Raw genomic sequence first — 16,249 nt, 5'->3', positions numbered from 1 at the left:
TCAACCGTGAAATTACTTGAATTATAATCTAGAAATGGTCAGGCAACTTTTTCATGGTGGTTACAGAGAACAATTACATTTCCTTGTTCAGGAAGCTGTTTAAACTAGGAGAATTTCATCTGTTTGCAATAATTAAATATGTATGCCCAAATCCAGGGAAATAAATAAGCCAGAATTTACTGATGCATGTAATTTTATGGCATGTACATTTTCCTGGGACTGAGGCCACACTACCAGTCCACTCCAGCCTTCCTTTTGTTCCACCTGGCTTAGTTGGATCAGTGCCATCAGCACTGACCTGTCCTCTCTCTCTACCGGCCTTTGCTCTGGGATGGGTCACTTTACCTGCCCACACCCGAGACCCTAGAATCCTCGGATAAGGGACTTATATACAAATTTATTATTGTAGAACTTGCTGGCTAGCATAATTGCTGAGTACAGATGTATCCTGCCTGAAAAGGCATGTCCTTATCAATTATTATCTTTGTTTCTCCTCCCGCCCTAAACCTAGTGGCTTGCATCAGCTAGCCCCAGCCAACCTCCTTATCCATCTGCTCATAAAGGAGGCTGCTGGTTTTAGCTGCCCCAAGATCTTACATAATTGCTGCATGCTCCTTGTTCCAAAGCATGGAAGAGAAGCCCCTTTCCTTCCTTGTATCATTTTTTCCTTCTGGGACCAGAAAGTCCCACTTGTACCTTCCAGACAGCAATTGGCTCCCTGCCTTCTTTATTGACAAAATCAAGAACCAATCAAGAACTAGGGAACTAGACCTAGTATCTGCACCTCCCCTTACAATTTACACATTCCTTATAGACAATGGCCCTGTTTTCTTGCTTGTCTGTTTCTTTGACTATTCATTCCTTCTAACTCAAGAGAGGATCTCCTTCATCACAAAGTTGTCATAACCTGTGTCAGGCAGGAACACCATAAAAAAATGTTGACAGAAAGCCATGGATTTGCTGGCAGAGGAGCCTGCTATAAAATCACCCAATCCCATACCCCAGCTGCCTGCTACTAAGGAAACAACTTTCCTGGGAAGGCTGCCAAGAATGGTAGAAATTTTACCACTACTGCAACACTCATCTCTGCCTGGTCGAAAGAAGAAGGGAGCCTTTTCTCCAGATAATCAGTTTGTTCCCTCTTGGGCAAACACCTGCGTGTTACCATAAAGATAATTAGATGCTACTAGGTAGGAATTTATTCTTTTCTAGAAGGGAGAATATATAGGAGATGATGACACATGCCTATATCAATTTTGGGGGAGGAACTATGATCCCTAGCACCTGACAGCCGAGGAAAGAGGATCGTCTTGAGGTTAAGGACTACATAGAGAACCTGCCTCAAAACAAACAACAAACAAAGAAGACAAGGTGGCCTCTTTATTGTAATCAATACCAATCAGGTGTTGGGATCCAACAGTCTTGGCTTAAATGGTAGCTTATGCACTATAAACTTCCTTGTCCAAGTATTTATTCTCTATACATATGATTCCAGTCATAATTAAGAACAAAACTACAGATAGATGTACAATTCAAGTTGGAAGGGGTGAGTCTAGACTCAAAGTGGATGACAATGTCGAAGCTTAGAGGCACTGATGCTGTCTCTTGTGTAGTCTATCTGCCAGTCTTCTCCCCCAGCCCCACTTAAGACTCAGTTTTTTGGTCAATATGCTGAATTTAGTTCCTATCAACTTGAAATAATCATAGATGTATATGTAAAGAAGAATATCAATTAAGAAATTATTGTCAACTGCATGGTACTGGTACAGGGACAGACAAGTAGACCAATGGAATAGAATTGAAGACCCAGAAATGAACCCACACACCTATGGTCACTTGATCTTCGACAAGGGAGCTAAAACCATCCAGTGGAAAAAAGACAGCATTTTCAACAAATGGTGCTGGCACAACTGGTGGTTATCATGTAGAAGGATGCGAATTGATCCATTCCTGTCTCCTTGTACTAAGGTCAAATCTAAGTGGATCAAGGAACTCCACATAAAACCAGAGACACTGAAACTTATAGAGGAGAAAGTGGGGAAAAGCCTCAAAGATATGGGCACAGGGGGGAAATTCCTGAATAGAACAGCAATGGCTTGTGCTGTAAGATCGAGAATTGACAAATGGGACCTCATGAAACTGCAAAGCTTCTGTAAGGCAAAAGACACTGTCAATAGGACAAAAATGCCACCAACAGATTGGGAAAGGGTCTTTAACTATCCTAAATCAGATAGGGGACTAATATCCAATGTATATAAAGAACTCAAGAAGATGGACTCCAGAAAATCAAATAACCCCATTAAAAATGGGGATCAGAGCTAAACAAAGAATTCTCACTTGAGGAATACTGAATGGCTGAGAAGCATCTGAAAAAGTGTTCAGCATCCTTAATCATCAGGGAAATGCAAATCAAAACAACCCTGAGATTCCATCTCACACCAGTCAGAATGGCTAAGATCAAAAATTCAGGTGACAGCAGATGCTGGCGAGGATGTGGAGAAAGAGGAACACTCCTCCATTGTTGGTGGGATTGCAAGCTTGTACAACCACTCTGGAAATCAGTCTGGCGGTTCCTCAGAAAATTGGACATAGTACTACTGGAGGATCCCGTAATACCTCTCCTGGGCATATATCCAGAAGATGTTCCAACTGGTAAGAAAGACACATGATCCACTATGTTCATAGCAGCCTTATTTATAATAGCCAGAAGCTGGAAAGAACCCAGATGCCCCTCAACAGAGGAATGGATACAAAAAATGTGGTACATTTACATAATGTAGTACTACTCAGCTATTAAAAAGAATGGATTTATGAAATTCCTAGGCAAGTGGTTGGACCTGAAGGGCATCATCCCGAGTGAGGTAACACAATCACAAAAGAACTCAAACGTTATGTACTCACTGATAAGTGGACATTAGCCCAGAAACTTAGTATACCCAAGATATAAGATACAATTTGCAAACCACATGAAACTGAAGAAGAACGAAGACTAAAGTGTGGACACTTTGCCCCTTCTTAGAATTGGGAACAAAACACCCATGGAAGGAGTTACAGAAACAAAGTTTGGAGCTGAGACAAAAGGATGGACCATCTAGAAACTGCCATATCCAGGGATCCATCCCATAATCAGCCTCCAAACAATGACACCATTGCATACACTAGCAAGATTTTGCTGAAAGGACCCTGATATAGCTGTCTCTTGTGAGACTATGCCGGGGCCTAGGAAACACAGAAGTGGATGCTCACAGTCAGCTATTGGATGGATCACAGGGCCCCCAATGGAGGAGCTAGAGAAAGTATCCAAGGAGCTAAAGGGATCTCCAACCCTGTAAGGTGCAACAACATTATGAAATAACCAGTACCCCAGAGCTCTTGATCTAGCTGCATATGTATCAAAAGATGGCCTAGTCGGCCATCACTGGAAAGAGAGGCCCATTGGACATGCAAACTTTATATGCCCCAGTACAGGCGAACACCAGGGCCAAAAAGTGGGAGTGGGTAGGGGAGTGGGGAGGAGGGTAAGGGGGACTTTTAGGATAGCATTGGAAATGTAATTGAGGAAAATACCTAATAAAAATATTAAAAACATAAAAAAGAAATTATTGTCCTGGCAGGAAAAATGGAGGAAGGGGGCAGACATAGTGCTGGAGGAGTTGAGAGTTCTACATCTTTATTTGAAAGCAGCAGAAATGAATGCCACACTAGGCCTAATCTGGGCATCTGAGACTTCAAAGCCTATTCCCACAGCAGCACAGTTCCTCCAACAATGCCACATCGACTTCAGCAAGGCCACATCTCCTAATAGAGCCATCCTTATAGACCTATGAAGGCCATTTTTATTCAACTCACCACAGTGATGATGATATGGAAATCAAGGTGGTGGATTTAGTAGTGGCGGAGGAGGGTACGGTGGTTACAATAAAGGAGAAAATTATAGTGGATGTGACTATGATGGTGATGGGAACTTATAATAATTTTGTAAATTATAGAGGACAGCAAGGTGCATAAATGCTGGCCAATAGCAGCAGCAGGCTCATTCCAAGAACGTATGATGCTTGAAGAAAATTTTATCATTTAGATAGGGAAAGGAAAGAAGGATTTGTATTTGTCCCTAGATTAAATTCAGAGGTGCAGTGTAGCAGGAACAGCAGGGCTGCCTCTATGTAAATGCTGGGGGTGCTGTGCAGCTGCAAAGGATTCTCCTGCAGGAGGACCTAATTGAGGACTGTTTGAGAGACTAAAGACAATGCCAGCCAAATAGGAACTACTGTTTAGAAGCCATGCTTCCTTGGAACCAATGGGGGCATGGGTGGAGAGTATTAAAGGAGCTTGCAGCAGTGTTCAGATAAGCTCACTATAGTGTTTCTCACCTGCTCCCAGAGTCTGTGTCATTGACTCTGTGCCAAATCACCTCCAATCCCCAAGGGTAGGTTGGGCCAGGAGGCAAGTAGTCCAGGGCCCAGGTGACACCTAGCATCCAGTGTGGTAGATGGGCTACTTCATCATCCTTGTTTTGTGGCTGCTTACGAACCTCCTTTTCTGGGGCTCACTTTTGCCTGTTGCTGCAAGGACTGTGCTTGTGGTTCAACCTGCTCTGCTCTTCTTCTCCTCATGGTGCTGATGTTGTGCCCCCTTTGGTTGTTTCTTTGGTGAGTTGGCCCCTTAGTGTTTTATGTTCTGGGTCCCACGAAGGTGAGCATGTGAACCTCATTTCTGTCTTCTTTGTCTTTTCTGTCTCTGTGTCCCAGTGACATCGCTTTTGGTTTCATTTCAGTTTGAGGGTGAGTGTGTGGCAGCCATCTTTTCATTCTTCTTTGTCTTTGTCCACTCATTTTAACTTTTGATCTGGATTCATCCTGGTACCTGACATAGGAGCTGGTTTCCCAGGTTGTGGTACCAGGAGTCGGCTCCTGAATGCCTTTTCCATCCTGGGTATACCATCCAGGCATAAGGCCTTTGAACTATAACTGAGGGAGTCCCCTGGTTAGTACATATTGAATTTCATCGCCTCTTCTGTCATATTTGTCATATCTGTTCATCGTTTGATTCCTTTGTGCTCATCGTCATGGGTTCCCTCCCCTCAACCATCAAGGAACCCCAGATTAGGGCTCTGAAGATCCTTCTGGTTATTCATGGTCTCAAGATTAAGACTCATGACCTGGACCAATTTTGAGAAAAACTGGTATATTGGCTGTCTGGATATCACTGGAGAACATGTGGGACCCTAACCTCTGGATGCATGTTCTCTTCCTTGCCCATAAGTGCTAGGGACAGCCTAAGATTATCCTTCCCTTGTTCTTTGTCCCCATCCTCCTTGAAGTCATTCCTTACCAGGCTTAAGAATTCTTCCTCAGAGGAAGTTGTGGTTGCCCATAACAAACACTGCCAGGATCAGGCTGATATTCACCTTACTGACCCTGTGGTTGATTTTAGCGATGAGGATGTGGGTACCTCTGCTCCAGTCCTCCAGCCACCAGGCTCCAAGCTACCCTCTAGTGCTTCTGTCCAAGGGTTCCTCAAATGTCCACTTTCATGGGACTTCCTATCCCTTGGGACCACTGCCAGCCTGCACTAGTAGTTCCAACATGAGGGTGACATTGGTCAAATCAAGGTTATCTTAATCAGTTCCTAGCAAATCTTGAAAAAATTTCCACCTATGGCCACTGGTGCTACTCATTGAATGGCCGAATTTGAACCTCTTTTCCTCAAATCTTTGCTTCTGTTTGAGAATGAGCTCATTCACCAAGAAATTAGGATAGAGATGGTCAATATTGCGCACAACATAATTACACTTGGGACATCTATTATTGTCCTCTGAACTCTGATAAATACACTTGTAGCAAAAGCTGTGGCCACATTTTGTCATGTATGCCTCCTCTATCATTTCAAAGCAGATGGGGCTGTGTGATGGAGAGGTGTCAAGAGACCACATAAGACCTGCTACAGGAGCTGAGTCAACTTGGCTACTGAATGTCTACCAAGAGGGCCCAGCTTTGTCAACTTAAGGTCACCTATCTGGGGTACATATTCAAACTAAGTTGGCTAACACATCATATTGGACACCTGCCCAGAAGCAAACCATTGTTAGCATCCCTATCCCAGTTCCCTCAACCTGAAGGCAAGTACTGGAATTTCTGGGATCTGCTGGGTTTTATAGACTTTGTGTAGCCTCCCCAGCCTGAAGCGGGCTGGTGCAGACCTTGTTGCCACTGAGGTGGGGTCACCTGGGCGGTAGCCTTCCGACCTAGATGGTTCTATTGTTCTGTCATCTGCCTGCTCTTCTCTGAGACTCTGCTACCTGCTGAGAGGCCCTTGAGGTATTCCAGAGACTGCAATGGCAGATCACCTACAGGCTGGTGACAGGCACCAAGAATGGATTGGCGGGGGATGGGTCTCCCCTCTTTATAAGCACAGACTCTTAGTAAACTTTGGGGCCTTGAACAGAAACATGTCTTGGCCTCCATTATTTCTCTCGTCATTTCCTTCAATACAGCTCCGGCCTCCCACTCAGGAACCCAGTTAGTGTGGCTGCAGGCAGCTACACTTTGGGTACTAGGGTTCACTGAAATAGCCAAACTATTAAGAAGCTAGACCCACTGGCCCAAGGATCATAGATAGTCACTCTAGATCACTGCCCTGCTAGTCAAGGATGCTGTCAAAATAACCATGGGGCGGGAACTGGTTATCACCACCACCCATGCTATTGAGGGACCCTTAAGAATCCATCCAGTCAGTGGCTGTCTGATGCTAGACTAGTGCACTTTAAGGCTCTACTTTTGAATCCCCCTCATATAAGATATAACCCATTTTCTGCCCTAAACCCACCCTGCTACCTGACCTGTTCTCATACATGTAGCAAGATTGCTCTATAGTTCTGTGGCACATCCACAACATCATGCTGAACTTGACTGACATACATATTCTGGCCAGACATGGAACATATCTACTTCATGGACAGGAGCAGCTTCATCCAGAATGGAATCAGATATCCAGGGTACTGGACTTGGACTCTGTATTTTGGGCAAATGCTTTGCTGCTGGGAACTTGAGCCAAGAAAGTTAAACTAAAGGCTCTAACCCAGGCTTTAAAACTGGCAGGAGTCATAGCTAACATTTACACTGACAGCAGATGGGATTACTGACTGCTGACGGAAAAAAAATCATCAAAAATAAGAAAAAAATAGTTTTGTTATTGGAGACATTATGGCTTCCTCTCAAAGTGGCCATAATTTATTGCCCTGAGCATCAGAAAAGGACATAAGAAATAGCCCAAGAGAACAGGCTAGTCGATAAAGCTGAAAGGGTGGTCGCCAGAGTTTTCACTATTGACATCCTGGTAGGTTTGCTGTCCTTTTGCTCCTGGCTATGCCTGAATATACTTCTAAAGACAAATAGCATCAGATGAAATGCCAAGGAGTTCACAGAAGAGTCTGATGTCTGAAGGCTGCACTTTTTTTTTTTTTTCTAACTAAGGAGTTTGCTCAGCAAATCATCCATCAGATTTATCAATCAGGTTAAAAGAGTTAATTGGGTTAAAAGAATAGTCATTTTTCACTGTGTTACTAGGCTCTCTCCTTGGCATAGGGCTGGCTACAATAGCTAGTGTAGGGACCTCAGCCCTAATACTCCAAGATAAAAATGATAAAGCCCTAAGAATGGTGATAAATGCAGATATATAGGAGATGGAAAAGTCCATCATAGCCCTGTAGGATTCCCTATCCTCTCTGGCAGAAGTAGTCTTACATAAGAGGCCTAAACTTGCTGTTCCTCCAACAGGTAGGATGCAACCTTAGATGAGGAATGTTGTTTCTATGTTGACCACTCAGGTGTGGTCAAAGAACCCATGGCCTTAATCAGAAAGAGACTACAAGACAGATCCTTCTGATGTTACCTTTGACTTGTGGTCCCTACATAATCAATGCTTTAGATAGGTTTTTTAAGGAAAGGATGGATTTATTAAACATCTCAAAGATTTGAGATAGCCCAAAACTGAAAGTAGAAGTGAGAAGGCTAGGCTCACTCCAAGATAGGCTTCAAAATGGCAGTTCAGCAGACTAGGCCTAAGAACTGGGCAAGTCCAAGCAAGTAATTTACTAATAGAAAAAAACCACAGGCTGCAGCCTCCTCACCCCGGTAATAGTTCCTCAATGCCTAAAAACAGAGCAAGATAAGGCCACCTACTTGGGCATTCCTCAGCAACAGTTACCAGCTTCCACACCCAGGTAATAGTTCCGGAATTAAAGATAAGTACGATGACAACCAACTGTGTTTATTTACTTACTTACTTTTTACTTATTGCATGATGATGTATGTATGTGGGGAGAGGGCATGCAAGTCATCACCAGCCCTAGGAATTGAGTAATTTATACCAAAATGGATACTGAATTCCTATAGTTGTATAAGATAAGAAATCAAATTCAATATGGTTGCTGTGATACAGGACAGGAAGACAAGTGAACCTGACCACTAGGGAAGAGCTTATACTCACAGCCTTGAGCCTTTTCTAATCAACATGAATATACTCATGAGGGATCCATATTAATGTTGTAAATGCCTCTTAACTACCACCTCCCAACAGGGCTATACCAGGAATAAAGTCTCCAGTAGATGTGGAGCTGTGCTCACACTGCAGCAGATAGTAGAGAAGGATGGCTCTCTACCATCTTTCATGTCAAAATAAAGGAATAAAGGAAAGGCTGCTGCTGCTGTCTCATCCTGATCTGACATTCCCTGTTGCACACCTTAGGAGGGTTTCCCGAGGGAAGTAAGTGTCAAACAAGTCAGAACATAGACCCTTAGAAGGTATGACATTAGCCAAAGCTCATGTTGCTATTAGAACTACTTATACAAGAACAGGATTTCCCAGTGTCATCTAGGTTCATAGATCTTAATCATGCACATTTGACTTACAGAACCTATCATTCACTTCTTCTCCTGGCAAACCCACCTCATTTGCAAGCACTCATGTCAGATGGCTTTCCACAAACCTGCATCCATTCCACAGATTTGCTTAGGTTCTGTAGGTACACATTTTTAAAAACCTACTTTTAATATGGATTCTTTAATGATTTTACCTCCCTTCTAGCCCACCACTCATCAGATGTAGTAGAAAAGAAAGGTTATTAGGATACAAGGGAGGTGGACATGTTTAGAAATTGTTCTTTGGAGCAAATCCAATTTGCATTGTCAGGAAGCCAGCAGCTCAATTCACAGGAATCAGTAGCAGCACCTCAATCCACTTACAAATACTTCATGAATATATCTGTAGTACAGTTTAGTAGTGTTGGGATAGCAAACTCGAATCATCAGTGGTGGCATGACCAAGTAGAAACAGCCAGGCCTCAGCCGAATCAGCAATAGTAAGCAGGAGTGACCAGGACCATCAAGAGAAGTTCTTTGTTGTGCCTTTCTCAATGAAGTGAAGATCAGTGAAGACATGAGACCAACAATGTGTTGTAAAGCTAGTTATATAAACCCTCATCACTGTACTTGAGCCCTAAGGGTCTGTTGTCTGCTGTGTGGTGTGGGATGACTGCTGAGAGTAGCATACATGACACTAACCTTGTGGAGTTCCTGGCTAGAGGAGGTGATGCAGAGAGATTAAACCATGAGATAAGAATCAAAGCAGTCTTTGAGGCAGTGATATCTCAAGCTGCCTCCACCCTCAGCATTGTCCTTGCCTGTTATAAAAGTGGGCTGGCTGGTCTATGCCAATGTGATACAGACTTGAGTAATTGGAGAAGAGGGAGTCTCAATTGAGAAGATGACTTTGTAAGATAGGGCTCTAGTCAAGTCAGTGGGGTATTTTCTTTATTAGTGACTGATGTGGGAGGGCCTACTTTCTATAAACCTGGTCCTGAGTTAAACACTTAAACACACACACACACACACACACACACACACACACACACACACACAAATTGGGGAGGCCACTAAGCAGCAGTTCTGCATGGCATCTGCATCATTTCCTGTCTCCAGGTTCCTGACTTTCTTCTATAATGAACAGTGATGTTAGACACATAAACCAAAGCAACCATTCCCTCCCTCCTCAGTTTTCTTCTGCTCACAACATTTCATGATAGCACTAGTGACTCTATGACAAGCTAATCACTGATATTTAGAACTGTGGGGTCAATCAGCTTCCTGCCATAATAATAAGGGACTAAACCTCTGAACTGTAAACTAGCCCCAATTAAATGTTTTCTTTTATAAGATGTGCTGTGGTCATGCTGTCTTTTTACAGCAATAGACACCCTAACTAAGACAAATAATTTGGTAAATCTCAGATAGTATCAATAAAGAACAGTCCACAAACTTCAAATTAGATTTGTTTATCATTATGGCAGCCTTTCCATCACCACAGTGCTTTGAAGTGTTGGATTCCAGTCTTCACCTCTACCCTCCTGTCCATCACTTCAAGATTCTTTCCACAGCCTTTACCATGTTTGCTCTTTCCAATAACCTGAAAGGCAAGCAGGGTGGCTATTCATATTTCCCTCTCAGAGTACATTTATGTGGACTGATGAAATGGTTCCACACATAAAGCAATAGCTGTACAAGCCTGACAAGTTGAGTTCTATCCCTGGGACCCACATAAAGGTAGGAGAGAACTGACCCCAAGGAGTTGCTTCTGACCTCCACACATTTGCCTTGGCATGCATATGCACACATGCACATGAATACACACACAAACCAACACACACACACTCACACAAACATACACACATACACACACACACACACACACACACACACACACACACACACACGCCATCACCACCACCACACGATGCACACATATAATAATATGGAACTAATATCAAAAATACATTTCTCTATTGTTAAGGGGCAAAGACTAACTTTCTTGCTTGGGTCGTGTGTTGATTGGGTATACAGAAAATGCTAGGGCCATAGACCATCCTGGGCTCTTCCCTGGGCCACTAAAACATTACTTTTTAAAAATTTCTAATTGGTTAAGAAGCATCCAAAATTAAACTGAAGGACCTCCACATAAAGCCAGATACATTGAAAGTGATAGAAGAGAAAGTGGGTAAGATCCTCACACACATGAGCACAGGGGGACATTTACTGAACAGAACACCAGTGGCTTATGCTCTAAGATCAACAATAGACAAATGGGACCTGGTGAATTGCAAAGCTTCTGTAAGGCAAAGGACACTGTCAATAGGACAAAATGGCAAACAACAGATTGGCAAAAGATCTTTACTAAACCTACATCCGATAGAGGGCTAATATCCAATATATACAAAGAACTCAAGAAGATAGACTCCAGAGAAACAAATAACTCTATTACAATTGGAGTACAGAGCTAAACAAAGAATTCTCAACTGAGGAATACCAAAGGGCTGAGACACACCGAAAGAAAAGTTCAATATTCTTAGTTATCAGGGAAATGCAAATCAGAATAATCCTGGGATTCCACTTTACACCAGTCAGACTGGCTAAGATCAAAACCTCAGGTGACAGCAGATGCTGACAAGGATGTAGAGAAAGAGAAACACCCCTCCGTTGTTGGTAAGATCGAAAGCTGGTATAATCACTCTGGAAATCAGTCTGGCGGTTCCTCAGAAAATTGGACATAGTACTACCTAAGAACCCAGCTAAACCACTCCTGGGCATATACACAAAAGATGCTCCAACATATAACAAGGACCCATGCTCCACTATGTTCATAGCAACCTTATTTATAATAGCCAGAAGCTAGAGAGAACCCAGACATCCTTCAAGAGAAATTGTGGTTCATTTACACAATGGAGCACTACTCAGCTATTAAAAATGAATTCATGAAATTTTTAGGCAAATGGATGGAATTGGAAAATATTATCCTGGGTGAGGTAACCCAGTCACAAAAGAACACACATGGTATGCACTCACTGATAAGTGGATATTGGCCCAAAAGCTCAGAATATACAAGATAGAGTTCACAGACCACATTATGCTCAAGAAGAAGGAAGGCCAAAGTGTGGATGCTTCGGTCCTTCTTGGAAGGGGGAACAAAATATTCGAGGGAGGAAATATGGAGACAAAGTGTAGAGCAGAGACTGAAGGAAAGGCCATCCAGAGGCTGCACCACCTGGGCATCCATCCCATATACAAACACCAAGCTCAGACACTATTGTGGATGCCAAGTGCTTGCTGACAGGAGCCTGATATAGCTGTCTTCTGAGAGACTCTTCCAGAGCCTGACAAATACAGAGGCAGATGCTCACAGCCAACCATTGGACTGAGCACAGGGTCCCTAGTGGAGGAGTTAGAGAAAGGACTGAAAGAGCTGAAGAGGTTTGCAACCCATAGGAAGAACGACAATATCAACCAATCAGACCCCAATCCCCAATCTCCCAAGGACTAAACCATCAACCAAAAGAGTACACACGGAAAGATCCATGGCTCTGGATGCATATGTAGCAGAGGATGACCTTGTCAGACATCAATGGGAGGAGAAGTTCTTGGTCCTGGAAAGGCTCAATGCCCTTGTGTAGGGGAATGCTGGGGTAGGGAGGCAGGGTGGCAGGGTGGTGGGAGTGGGTGGGTGGATGAGGGAGCCCCCTCATAGAAGCAGGAAGAGGGAAGATAGGATAGATAGAGGGTTTCTGAAGGGGAAACTGGGAAAGCAGATAACATTTGAAATGTAAATAAATAAATACCCAATAAAAAAAAAAAGCCAAGAAATACGGCCCAAAGAAGCTGTCTGCAAGAAATTCCTTTGAGTCTTTAGTTCTTGTATTAACAATCATTTTACTTCATAGTCCAGTGTAATTCATTTTAATATAAATATGAGTTAGTTAATTTTGTTAATTCATAATAAATACGAATTAGCTAATTTAGCTTACTTTTTTTTTTTTACTAAAATAGACTTTCTGTGCCAATGCACTAAACCAATGCAACCTCCTGCATGCTTGTCACTCAGCAGAGAACGAAAAGATATGCAGCATGAAATTCACTTTTATACCTCACTTACATCTCTATCCACAAACTTCATGAGCTGACACATGTGTCTCAAAGAGAAAGATATAAGGCCATACATAGAGTGCACAATGAGTACCAAGGAGAGAATTATTTGAGGCACTGACTTTTGATACATTTTTTAAAGAAAGGATCTCACATATCCCAGGCTGCCCTTATACTTATACAAGCTGAAACTGGACTGGAAGTCCTGATCCTTCTGCCTCCCCCTCCCAGAGTGCTGGGATTACAGGCATGTATCACCACGACCAAGAATAACATAGTGATTGTTAGACTGTGCTCCCTAAGGGGCAGACTTTTCATGCTTGCCAGCTGACACCACACCCAGGAGTTTCCAGTAGGATCAGACAGGCACCAAGCAAAACATCATCAGCCAAAAAGGAAAACAGGAGATTCATCTGCTCTGTGCGTTAACTGGTACTCTGTGGGTTTTCCCAATAGCATGGAAGGATGAGGAATTTACTTTATGCCTCAAACACATCCAATCATGTAGCAACCACTGCACATGTCCACTGTTGATTTGTAAGAAGCACCAAAAAACATCCTTGCTCTTTTTTAGTAGCCGTATCTGCTCAGGTTTGTGGAATCTTTTCTGTGTTTGAGTTGATCCACTTTTCCCTCTACCCTTATATTAGCTGGTTGTAGCTCATAAAAATCTCTAGTTTACTGAACATGTCAGGGTGGAGATCAAAATGGGAACCATAGGGCCCAAGAGGTGGCTCAGGAGGTAAAGATTCTTGCCACCAGGACTAAAGACCTGTGTGTGTGTGTGTGTGTGTGTGTGCGTGCACACACACACACACACACGAAGCAACTGTAATGTTTTAAAGACTGGCAACAGTTGATGGAAAGTTCTGTTATCTATTAGAGGCTCCATTCGCCTTTATTTGCTTCACTTTTGAAACATTATGTAATTTATCCCATTATATACAAGGTCATTTCCATAAAGTTCTTTATTCATGCCCTTTATGTAATTTCAACTGAGAAACAGAGCATATATCAACATAAACATTATTATCCTACAGATAGATGTGGATAGGTAGCTTAAGAGTTATAGAAATTATTTCAGGATCATGAGGTTGTCTCTTTTATAAAAGTTGATTATAGCTCTGCTTTTCAAACAGTATCATCTCTCACAGTTAGAAATGGTTCACATATCCTTTTATCAATGGTGATCTGCCTCCAAGATACAATGGCTCTGTGGTGGCACACAAGTTGAGGGAGAGACCAACCATTATCTGGAATTGAGGCACACTCCATGACATAGAACTCATGCCCAACATTTGTAGCCAAGAACCTGGGACTATTTGGTTTCCTGTTAGATTCATGGCCTACATAGTCTCAGGTTCATAATACCACTGGAGTTGTGTTGTGAATGGATTCTATATGAGTAGGCTCATGAATGTAAGGGAAAACCAAATACTACTGTTCTGAAAACAAACAAACAAACAAACAAACAAACAAAACAAAACAAACAAACAAACAGCATCATTACAGCCAGGCATGGTGGGTGACTCATGCCTTAAATTCCAGCACTTGGGATGCAGGCTGATCTCTCTGAGTTTAAGGACAGCCTGGTTGTCCAAATTGAGTTCCAAGGCAGTCAGGCTGTTACACAGAGAAACCCTGTCTCAACTTAAAAAACAAACAAACAAACAAACAAACAAACAAACCAAAAGACTGATGACATTCTGCTATACTTGTAGATTCGTTTTATGCTCAGCCAGCACCAGAGAGACTTTCTTCTGCAGCAGATGGGAAGAAATGCATAGACCTACAACTGAATAATGCAGTGTAAGAGTGTGCAAAGTAAGACATCTTGCAATTCTCAATTTTACATGGGATGTCTTCTTTAAATCCCTCCCCTTGGGGCTCAGAGAACTCTGCAGGAGACAGAAAGATTGTAAGAGCCAGTTGGAATCGAAAACACCAAGGAGACAAGGCCTTCTAGACACACATAAGAACTTGGAGAGACTGTAGCAGCTTGCACAGGGTCTGCATAGGTCTAAGTCAGATGGGGTTCCAGTACTGAGAAGGGAAGTAGACACAAGCCCTAACCCTTACCTGGAAGCTACCTCCAATTTATAACCACTAAAAGAGGAAAAATTAGTTTTCTCCAATAGAGTCTCATTGGGTACCTAACCACATGTAAGGGCAGACCCCATGTCCAACAGTCGATGGCTTAAACAAAATGAGCTCAGTGGTGTTTTGGGAGGTTGCTTGGCTTTGTTTTGCCTAGCAGTACTTTGTTTTTTCTGGGTTTTTGTTGTTGTTTGGGGGTTTGTTTGTTTCTTATGGTTTTTTTTTTTTGCTTATATATTATTTTTTCTGATTTTGTTTCTATAGTTTTTCTGTATGTGTGGATGTGTGTATCTCTTCATCTGTATGTATTTCTTGTGTTTTTTCTTTGGCTTTCTTTTTCCTTTTTTTCCCCTCTCTTTTGGTTTGTTTCTTTTTATTTTACCTCATTTTATTTTTAGATGCTTGTTTATTTTCTAATGAGAGAGAAAAAGGGAGGGGGGGGGAGAGAACCAGTTGGGTGGTGGGGAGGATTTAGGAGTTGGGGAGAAAAAACTGTAATCAGAATACATTGTATGAAAAACATCTATTTTCAACAAAATACGTTAAAAGATAAAAATGGTTCAAATGAGCACAGTAATTGAAACTAATTTAAGCTTTCACTCAACAATCACCTATCCATCTTTATCAGTATTTGCTATTGTCCTGATGTATATGTCTTGGAGAAGAGTTTTTCCTTGAAGCTGTAGTTACATGCAGTCATGGCTATGACTCCACTCTTCATTTATTTACAAGACACATCTTCCATGAAGTACTGTGAAAGTTTACAAAACTGACATAATATAAATATAGATTTTTCTCCTCCTCCTCCTCCTTCTCCTCCTCCTCCTCTTCTTGATGTCCCACAACTTCTATGGTTTGGCATATATTCTTATGCAGTAGAAAGTGGCATGATTTCCTGTTGTCAGCCCAGGATATGATTTTTCTGCCTAAAAGGTCTCCCTGAGAAATCATCCAAGCTACATTGGTATACCAAACACTCAGTATAGTTGTTTATTGGCTCAAACCCATGTCTGGGTAGTCTTCTTTGGTGGAAACCTCAGGACATAATGTGAAGGTAACTCTATAAAACGATTTTGGTGGAGCTGGGAAATGTAAGTCAGTTGGTAGAGGATTGCCTAGCATGATTGCTTTACCATACATAATCCCCAGCACCATACAAACACATTTAGTCCTAGTATTAGGGG

At 42.3% G+C, this 16,249-nt stretch overlaps 1 long non-coding RNA gene and 1 pseudogene across 2 annotated transcripts in view; both read right to left on the bottom strand.

The window, feature by feature from the left end:
* Gm29826 overlaps positions 1 to 16,249 on the bottom strand; it is a 97,712-nt gene that overhangs the window by 56,462 nt on the left and 25,001 nt on the right. The window lies entirely within an intron of this gene.
* Gm18703 (predicted gene, 18703) lies at positions 5,567 to 5,899 on the bottom strand (annotated as a pseudogene).

Source organism: Mus musculus, chromosome 10 (assembly GCF_000001635.26).
Source record: "Mus musculus strain C57BL/6J chromosome 10, GRCm38.p6 C57BL/6J".
NCBI classification, from domain to species: domain Eukaryota; kingdom Metazoa; phylum Chordata; class Mammalia; order Rodentia; family Muridae; genus Mus; species Mus musculus.
Note: the sequence above shows the minus strand (reverse complement) of the source record. Positions and strands in the feature narration are given on the sequence as shown.